This window comes from Argopecten irradians, chromosome 12 (genome assembly GCF_041381155.1).
Source record: "Argopecten irradians isolate NY chromosome 12, Ai_NY, whole genome shotgun sequence".
Classification (NCBI taxonomy): domain Eukaryota; kingdom Metazoa; phylum Mollusca; class Bivalvia; order Pectinida; family Pectinidae; genus Argopecten; species Argopecten irradians.
In genome coordinates, this window is record NC_091145.1 from 38,543,599 (window position 1) to 38,554,121 (window position 10,523).

The 10,523-nt window shown below is 39.7% G+C and overlaps 1 long non-coding RNA gene across 1 annotated transcript; it reads left to right on the plus strand.

Moving 5' to 3' along the window:
* The first annotated feature begins 8,857 nt into the window (after positions 1-8,857).
* LOC138335948 (uncharacterized) lies at positions 8,858-10,136 on the plus strand. The gene is made up of 3 exons (XR_011210368.1): positions 8,858-8,944; positions 9,133-9,240; positions 9,475-10,136. It is a non-coding gene; the product is annotated as an uncharacterized lncRNA (long non-coding RNA).
* The last annotated feature ends 387 nt before the right edge of the window (positions 10,137-10,523 follow it).

The following is a 10,523-nucleotide window of genomic DNA, read 5'->3' on the forward strand; positions in this document are numbered from 1 at the left end:
CTCTATTTCCCCTATTGGGCCACGCCCATCCTGCCCCTGGGGGATCAGAGCCAAAATTTACACAAGTTCTGTTCCCCTGCCCCCAAGGATGTTTGTGGCTAATTTTGGTTACAATCCATACAGAACTCTAGGACAAGTAGCGATTTAAAGGATTTACCTCTATTTCCCCTATTGGGCCCCGCCCCTCCTGCCCCCCGGGGATCAGAGCCAAAATTTATACAAGTTCTGTTCCCCTTCCCCCAAGGATGTTTGTGGCTAATTTTGGTTACAATCCATACAGAACTCTTGGACAAGTAGCGATTTAAAGGATTTACATCTATTTCCCCTATTGGGCCACGCCCCTTCGGGCCAGGTGAGCTAAAAATTTGTGACGTGTACAACAGACGAAATTCTTACAACTTGATGATTTGGCCCATGCTGGCATTCATACACCTCACTGTCCAGAACAATAAATGGTGTGAGAAAAGTCAAAGGATGGCCTATATCTACAAACCATATCCTCTTCCCTACCATAGTACGAGTGATGTTCTGAAATTAATGTTACTTGCGCAATATCTCGTGCAAATCGTGCTAAATGGGCTTAAAACTACCTCGTGGCGATAGCGTGATATCTGAAGCGTGATATAGGTAAATATCTGGCTCACAATTACTCTGACCTTGGTGCTGTGTACATTGTTTTGTAACGCACTCGTTACACTCTATACAAATATGGTTGGCAAGAGAGTTGAAAACGTAATTGAAATTAGGGCCTATATCAAAGGTAGGTCTCTACTTGGCTAAAGGCCGGTGGATATTCATCGTGAGGTGTGTGATATATATGGGAAGGGTCAAATGTCATGTATGACTATTTGTAGGTGGGTTGCTCCATTTAAGTTGGGACACCAGCAGCTTAAAGATGCTGCCCACACAGGTCGCCCTGCAACAACAACAACAAAGCATAACATTGAACTAATTCTGCAAATTCTTGAAAAAGATGAAAGGTACACTGTCCGGCAGTTAGCTAAAATGACAGGCTTGTCTTTAGCACGTATTCATTGCATTTTAAAGAAACATCTTAAGCTGGGCAAGATCAATGCCAGGTGGATACCCCATTTACTAACTGACAACCAAAAGAGGTCCCGGGTTGACTAGATATAGACCAAATCCTTATTGAAAAAATACCAAAAAGACAGCAAAAAGGCTTTTGATAATTTGGTCACAGGTGATGAAACATGGGTGTACTTTTTCGAACCCAAAAGAAAATGCTCTAATCGAATCTGGGCAAACAAAAACGCCAGGCGCCCTAGCATTGCTAAAAGAATACGCACCGTGAGGAAGGTTTTGTATGTCATATTCTTTGATAACAAGGGTCCAATTATTCAAATCCCTGTTCCAAAAGGCAAAACTGTCACAGCAAAGTATTATAGAGACGTTGTACTTCGAAAACTTAAGAAAGTCTACAAACGTCACCGCCCACAGACAGGTTTGAAGTACCTCAGGCTCTTACATGATAATGCGCCAGCACACAAGGCCAAGGCGCGCATTGTAACAGAGTTTTTAAAGGCAGAAAAGGTCACTGTCCTCCCCCACCCATCCTCTATACTCCAGGGGTTCCGATCACTTACGATCTCTACACCCCTGGACTATCTCATAGTGAAATTGAAGGCAGCTCAGCTGAAAATATTTGACCAATCACAGACCAGCAAAGATTTCCTTTGAAGACTACAGAGAGAGCGACTCCCAACTTCAAAGCCACATAGTCAACCACAGTGTACCTTTGATGTACATTAAAGGACTAAATTACCTGTTCTGTTCTGTTGCCTCCAGTTTTACGATGAGATAGTCCAGGGGTGTAGAGATCGTAAGTGATCGGAACCCCTGGAGTATCGAGGATGTCCCCCATCCTGCATATTCACCAGACTTGGCCCCCTGTGACTTTTTCTTGTTCCCCGAACTAAAATTTCACCTGTCTGGAACAAAATATAAATCAAGAAATGCCCTTGGCTCTGCCATTTACCAGTATCTTATGAGTATACCAATTCAAGAGTATGAAAACTGTTTCCAAAAGTGGATCGATCGGTTGAAACGATGCATAAATGCAGAGGGGGAGTACTTCGAGGGACAGGGCAAAGTAAAATGATCAGAATTACTTCTATCAAAGAGAAATCACCAAAGTAACAATAATTTTGGAACATCCCTCGTATCTGCTTCAATGACAAAAAAATAACATTAAAAACAATGAAATATTATTATCAACTGATCTGTAGTCATTGTACTTAAAAATAATTCAGAGTTGAATTCAAATTTAAGACCACTCAAGCTCCATGAAACTGTTAACCTAACGCACATTTTAAAGGGAAAAAAAATCTATCTCAGTTGTAAATAAAGGTTTCAAAAGCCACTGATTGACAATTTTACTGTAACTATTTACTTGTACAATAGACCTAAATAAGATAATGCAACCTAAATATATCTTGGTTTGGTGAACCCGACCAATAACCTTGCATGTATGTAGGTAGGTTTCACTTTTAGGAATTTCCTAACTTAAATATTAACACCAGCTGCTTCACTTCTGGGTTTTATTTTTTTTATTGGCTTGCTGCTTGTGTACTATTTGTACAAACCCTACAAGTGAGTTGTCTCCCTTTGGCATCTTCTCTTTTTGTGACGTGTCCAATGCAGTAAGTTTCATGGGTTTTTCACATTAATTAATCTATTATATTTATAGCTTACATTTAAGGTTGAGTACTGTGACAATTCAGTTGTGTGGGAACATCTTTCATCCTCGATACTCCAGGGGTTCCAATCACTTTTGGTCTCTACACCCCTGGACTATCTCATAGTAAAACTGGAGGCAACATAACATAACAGGTAATTCAGTCCTTTGATACACATTAAAAGAGCCGTATATTGGTACACTGTAGTTGACTCTGTGGTGTCACTTTCTGAAGTCTTCAATTAAAGTTTTTACTGGCCTATGATTGGTTCAGATTTTTTTCCTCTGAGCAGCATTCAATTTTACAATGAGATAGTCCATGGGTGTAGGGATCATAAGTGATTGGAACCCCTGGATTATTGAGGATATACATCTTTTTGCTTGCAATGTACATGGTCTGTTAAACAGGTTTTTGTCGTCTCTTTTATACATGCTATAGACCGAAGAAATCAAGAAGAATTAGTGAGGGACTATTTGAAATCCATTGGTTTTTTCCCTTTCAACTTGCATTGTCAGCTTAATGGTGAATATTACTTATGAAGTTATCCTTGTTTGATCAAAAGTATTTTTCTTGGCACTGTACATGTACCACCTTTATATTTCAATAAATGAATGGTATCCAAAATAACTTTTTACAAAACAGGAAAATTACAGTATGACTACAGTAGCTAAATCAAAATGACATGTCATCTCTTACCATCTAAACACAAAGATATATGCCTCCGTTGTTTCACAAATCACACATTATTGTTAGTTTCTTCTGACATTATTGCTTGCGACAACGCTTCCTCGCAAGCAAAAACATGCTCGCCATGTTGCTTCAACAGGAATCGGATGCAGTTGTGCATAGGCCTAACTCATCAATATTAATGACAATGAACTGGGCGTTGTCTATGAAGTAGGCGTGGCAACCCTCAATACGTGATGACCTTCAATGCTTGGGATATAATTTTTCTCCAGATGTGTTATTTCTGGCTCTGTCGGGGTGAAAGGGGCTCCATACGGGGTTTTTTATAAATGGGCTTTCAAAATCGGGAGATAACTGTCTTTTTGAACAATACGATTGGCAAATGAGATAGGGAGTCTGAAATCAGGAATTTCCCGACAGAATCGGGAAAGTTGGCAAGTATGCGATACTCAACAGGGGCGTAGGAAGCATTAGGCCACCACAGATAACTACAGCTAAAGGTGACTATTGTGGCCAAAAAGGCTATCATGATAGTATTGCGATAGTAAAATTACTATTGCGATAGTATCACGATTGTCTAGGGAGCTATTGCGATACTATCACGATAGTTATATTTGCAGATTTCGTAATAATTCAATGTATAATTTTCCGTGGCCTATTTCAAGAGATATTTATGTAACATGCATTTTTATTGTCAGCAGAACTTGATATTGACGTTAAAGTTTTATTACACTGTATTTTAATCGTCCATTCACATATGAAAGGGCACTTACCCTGGAATTTATGGAAACAAGAGGCCCAGAGGGCCTGTATCGCTCACCTGGTTTGTAATGCCAAGTAATGTTCTGAATACAGGTTCATTGTTTCTTTTCTGAAGGAATTTTATTATTAACCTCTAAATCCCCTATTGGGCCCACCCCTCCCGCCCCCAAGGAGTCAGAGCCAAAATTTATACAAGTTCTGTTCCCCTTCTTCCAAGGATGTTTATGGCCAAATTTGGTCACAATCCAAACAAAACTCTAGGACAAGAAGTGATTTATAGGATTTACCTCTATTTCCCCTATTGGGCCCCACCCGTCCTGCCCTTGGGGGGCCAGAGTCAAAATTTATACGAGTTCTGTTCCCCTTCCCCCAAGGATGTTTGTGGCCAAATTTGGTTACAATCCATGCAGAACTCTATGACTAGTAGCGATTTAAAGGATTTACCTCTATTTCCCCTATTGGGCCCCGCCCCTCCTGCCCCCGGGGGACCAGAGCCAAAATTTATACAAGTTCTGTTCCCCTTCCCCAAAGGATGTCTGTGGCCAAATTTGGTTACATTCCATTCAGAACTCTATGACTAGTAGCGATTTAAAGGATTTACCTCTACTACCCCTATTGGGCCCCGCCCCTCCTGCCCACCGGGGGACCAGAGCCAAAATTTATACAAGTTCTGTTCCCCTTCCCCCAAGGATGTTTGTGGCCAAATTTGGTTACAATCCATGCAGAACTCTATGACAAGTAGTGATTTAAAGATTTACCTCTATTTCCCCTATTGGGCCCCGCCCCTCCTGCCCCTGGGGGATCAGAGCCAAAATTTATACAAGTTCTGTTCCCCTTCCCCCAAGGATGTTTGTGGCCAAATTTGGTTACAATTCATGTAGAGCTCTAGGACAAGTAGAGATTTAAAGGATTTACCTCTATTTCCCCTATTGGGCCCCGCCCCTCCTGCCCCCAGGGGGTCAGAGCCAAAATTTATACAAGGTCTGTTCCCCCTTCCCCCAAGGATGTTTGTGGCCAAATTTGGTTACATTCCATTCAGAACTCTATGACTAGTAGCGATTTAAAGGATTTACCTCTATTTCCCCTATTGGGCCCCACCCCTCCCGCCCCCAGGGGGTCAGAGCCAAAATTTATACAAGTTCTGTTCCCCTTCTTCCAAGGATGTTTATGGCCAAATTTGGTCACAATCCAAACAAAACTCTAGGACAAGAAGTGATTTATAGGATTTACCTCTATTTCCCCTATTGGGCCCCACCCGTCCTGCCCTTGGGGGGCCAGAGTCAAAATTTATACGAGTTCTGTTCCCCTTCCCCCAAGGATGTTTGTGGCCAAATTTGGTTACAATCCATGCAGAACTCTATGACTAGTAGCGATTTAAAGGATTTACCTCTATTTCCCCTATTGGGCCCCGCCCCTCCTGCCCCCGGGGGACCAGAGCCAAAATTTATACAAGTTCTGTTCCCCTTCCCCAAAGGATGTCTGTGGCCAAATTTGGTTACATTCCATTCAGAACTCTATGACTAGTAGCGATTTAAAGGATTTACCTCTACTACCCCTATTGGGCCCCGCCCCTCCTGCCCCCGGGGGACCAGAGCCAAAATTTATACAAGTTCTGTTCCCCTTCCCCAAAGGATGTTTGTGGCCAAATTTGGTTACATTCCATTTAGAACTCTATGACAAGTAGTGATTTAAAGAATTTACCTCTATTTCCCCTATTGGGCCCCGCCCCTCCTGCCCCTGGGGGATCAGAGCCAAAATTTATACAAGTTCTGTTCCCCTTCCCCCAAGGATGTTTGTGGCCAAATTTGGTTACAATTCATGTAGAGCTCTAGGACAAGTAGAGATTTAAAGGATTTACCTCTATTTCCCCTATTGGGCCCCGCCCCTCCTGCCCCCAGGGGGTCAGAGCCAAAATTTATACAAGGTCTGTTCCCCCTTCCCCAAGGATGTTTGTGGCCAAATTTGGTTACATTCCATTCAGAACTCTATGACTAGTAGCGATTTAAAGGATTTACCTCTATTTCCCCTATTGCGCCCCACCCCTCCCGCCCCCAGGGGGTCAGAGCCAAAATTTATACAAGTTCTGTTCCCCTTCTTCCAAGGATGTTTATGGCCAAATTTGGTCACAATCCAAACAAAACTCTAGGACAAGAAGTGATTTATAGGATTTACCTCTATTTCCCCTATTGGGCCCCACCCATCCTGCCCTAGGGGGGCCAGAGTCAAAATTTATACAAGTTCTGTTCCCCTTCCCCCAAGGATGTTTGTGGCCAAATTTGGTTACAATCCATGCAGAACTCTATGACTAGTAGCGATTTAAAGGATTTACCTCTATTTCCCCTATTGGGCCCCGCCCCTCCTGCCCCCGGGGGGTCACAGCCAAAATTTATACAAGTTCTGTTCCCCTTCCCCAAAGGATGTCTGTGGCCAAATTTGGTTACATTCCATTCAGAACTCTATGACAAGTAGTGATTTAAAGAATTTACCTCTATTTCCCCTATTGGGCCCCGCACTTCCTGCCCCCTGGGGACCAGAGTCAAAATTTACACAAGTTCTGTTCCCCTTCCCCCAAGGATGTTTGTGGCAGAATTTGGTTACAATTCATGTAGAACTCTATTACAAGTAGCGATTTTAAGGATTTACCTCTATTTCCCCTATTGGGCCCCGCCCCTCCTGCCCCCGGGGGACCAGAGCCAAAATTTATACAAGTTCTGTTTCCCTTCCCCCAAGGATGTTTGTGGCCAAATTTGGTTACATTCCATTCATAACTCTATGACTTGTAGCGATTTAAAGGATTTACCTCTATTTCCCCTATTGGGCCCCGCCCCTCCTGCCCCCGGGGGATCAGAGCCAAAATTTATACAAGTTCTGTTCCCCTTCCCCCAAGGATGTTTGTGGCTAATTTTGGTTACAATCCATGCAGAACTCTAGGACAAGTAGTGATTTAAAGGATTTACCTCTATTACCCCTATTGGGCCCCGCCCCTCCTGCCCCTGGGGGACCAGAGCCAAAATTTATACAAGTTCTGTTCCCCTTCCCCCAAGGATGTTTGTGGCCAAATTTGGTTACAATCCATGCAGAACTCTAGGACAAGTAGCGATTTAAAGGAAATGTTGACGGACGGACGGACGACGGACGGACGGACGGACGGACGGACGGACGGACGGACGGACGGACGGACGACAGACGCCGCGCCATGACATAAGCTCACCGGCCCTTCAGGCCAGGTGAGCTAAAAACGAATCGTGAAATTTGATCGAAAAATAGTCAAAATGCATTAAATATTATGAATAAGTTAAATATCAATAATATATCAAAACGTTTAAATGCTAATAAATTAGAAATGTGTTTGTTCCAAAATATTTTTATTGTATCATGACTGAAATATAACTTTTTAACAACTTTCATCGGATGTCACTGCTGTGCATCTGCACATAAACATCGAGTTATTCTCCTCATAAATTCGGAGAAAAGAAATGAAAGTCATTAATTCTCGTGCAGCGATAGACTTTATAATATTTCAAAGGGAATACGGTCAAAACGGCCCTACTGTCAGAACGGCCCTAGTTAAAATGGCCCTAGTAAAAACGGCCCTACTATTATATAGTGATATAGACAGTGATGTATTAAAAGTTATTTAGTATTGAGTTTTTTTAACTTAAGTGTTTTAATAAAAGATTTATTAAAAAAATATATGTTGTTTGTGTATTATTTTTATCTGAGGATTGATGCGATGCGAGATACATCTGACATGAAAGTAAATATATATAACAATTACTAACGTATGGACCTATACCATAAGGAAATAAAATCTGTAATTATCAATGTTGTATTATGTTTTACTAGCTAACATTTAATACAAAAATTTAGATATAAATTATAGAAATATAGATTCCAAATATGCTATATATATGTGATTTTGCAAAAATAAGTAAAATAAATAAAATGATATAATTTTGAAATTATTTTGTTTTTCTTCTCTAACACAACATGCGCTAACTACGGCGGGCTTGTTGATATTAATGATTATCCTAATGAGTTTGATTGTACAGCTTAATTACTTTGATTGGGCGATCATAATTACCTTAAATTTTGAGTGACTCTGTTATACCAACACTTTCGCTTATTGGTCAGAAGTCGACACAAAATAGGCATACAGTAAAAAAAATATCCCCTTTTATTATACAACTGTTGTGTAGTAAAGTACTCTCGTTGATCATATTCCTTGGATTTACCGATTTCATACATAATTCGACATGAGGCAAGCATTCACGCGATGTTTGAGTTGTGGTCAAGCTGTCCGACCAAACAGCATGCGCTGCAGTGCGATGGTTGTGATAGATGGCAACATAGATTGTGTGTGACACTGGTAAGTTCCAATTTATTAAAATTTTAGAAATATACAAGGCTATTCAGATAATATGTCCCGACTTTAATAATTAAATCCAAATTTGTATTGGTATGTACAGTATCATTATAATTTGGTTGTGTGTATTTTAAATCATATTATCATAATTATATACTATTTTATTTCAACGCGTATCTATTAATACTTAAATCGAATTGTGTTTTGTACAGTATAAGGAATTTCTAACGTACATATTTGTGATAATCGTATGAACTGAACGACGCTCGCGAGTTTGTACATGTAGATTACTGTAACAGTGCATATTTTTCGCGGTAACGATATTTTCGCTGTCGTTAATTCGTAAATGCGGAGAGATGACGGTCTGATTGCATGGTTTTGCAGAGACTGTAGTATCCCTCATCACACTAGTGAATTGGATACGACGGAAGAGGTAAATATTGAATGAAATGTTTATGATAGTGTACATTATATTACATATATAATTTGGTGTATAAAATTCAAAATCACAAGTTTTTAAATATCTTTTAAATTACTTTAAACACAGTGAGTATATAGCTAAATAAACCATGATGTTATATAATAATTATAAAATTCTAATTGATATATATTGTATTCTAGCCGCCTGTGTTGGAACTTTCCAATCATCCTCCTTCTCCAGTTTCCGAACCCAGAGATGACCCGCCTGTGTTGTACAGTTTCCTTGACGATGACGTGCGCGTGGATGAGGTAAAAAAAAGAACTCATGTGCTTTTATGAAATAATATAGATACTACATGTAATATAATATTTATTTTATTATGTTTATTCATTATTTAATACTGTTCATTCCCTTAGTTTGGTTGGTTGTGCGTCATTCCGTAATCAATATAATTAATCATAATTATTTATTTTATTTCATTAAAACGAACGAGTTATATAATTTTTTCGTATATATTCAACTATATTTTTTATTTATTTCAGCCAGCACCAACTAACTCCACATTTATAGGATTCCGACCAGACATTCGTCGCAGCTTTGGTGTTTCTCCGGTTTGACGTTCCGATACATTTGTCTTACCGTCTCCCGAGCGTCGACCACAGACCCCATATATATTATGTTCATTTATCTTCACAACGTGTACAAAGTTTAATAAAATTTAAATATCTTTTCCCATTAATACACTTGATATAAGTATAATAATCAACTTGTATATATTTATGCATAATACTATATAAATGTAATCATTATCTTATACATATACATTGGCTGATCAATTTCAACAAATTATCTTTTTTTCGATTTATCCTTTAAATAAACTTCAATTAGAACTCTAAATGGACAACATATTAAGTACATATGTCTTTAAAAGTATTTTATTACTATGGCTATTTAAAACTAGGGCCGTTCTGACGCTAGGGCCGTTTTTACTTGGGCCGTTATTGCACTTGGGCCGTTTTAACCTAGATTCTTTCAAAGCTAAGTGCCGAATTGTTTTCAAAAAGTGCCGAACATTCCAAATGCCGAAAATAAAAGTGCCGAGGTGACCAAGTGCCGAGACGTCTATGATTCGTGTGTAACATCCCGACATGTGCACGCGTGGGAACAGACATTTGGCATTTAAAAAATACAAAATGTTTCCATGTAAGTCCATGTAACCCACCATATTTATACCATCCAAATAACTGAGGTTTCGGTCACGGCGGAAGTTTACATCTGGAACATGTCGATTTGCGCATGCGTGCTGACGGTTTTCACAGTACTTTCTCACGCGACACCGGAAGTACCACAATACTATGTGACATTATAATTAGTAAATACAAACAATTATTTTTCAAATATTGATAATGGTATTTAACAATACTTTTTCTCAACCAAATGCATATGGCTTTAGCCTATATAACAGGTGATGTTTAAAATACTGCGCATGGGCTTCTTTATAAAAGTATATTTGCTCCCTCCAGGTGCGTGTGCAAGCGGCATAAAGCTCGGCTGTTCCATTAATCAAACAATCATGTCATGAAGTATTTTT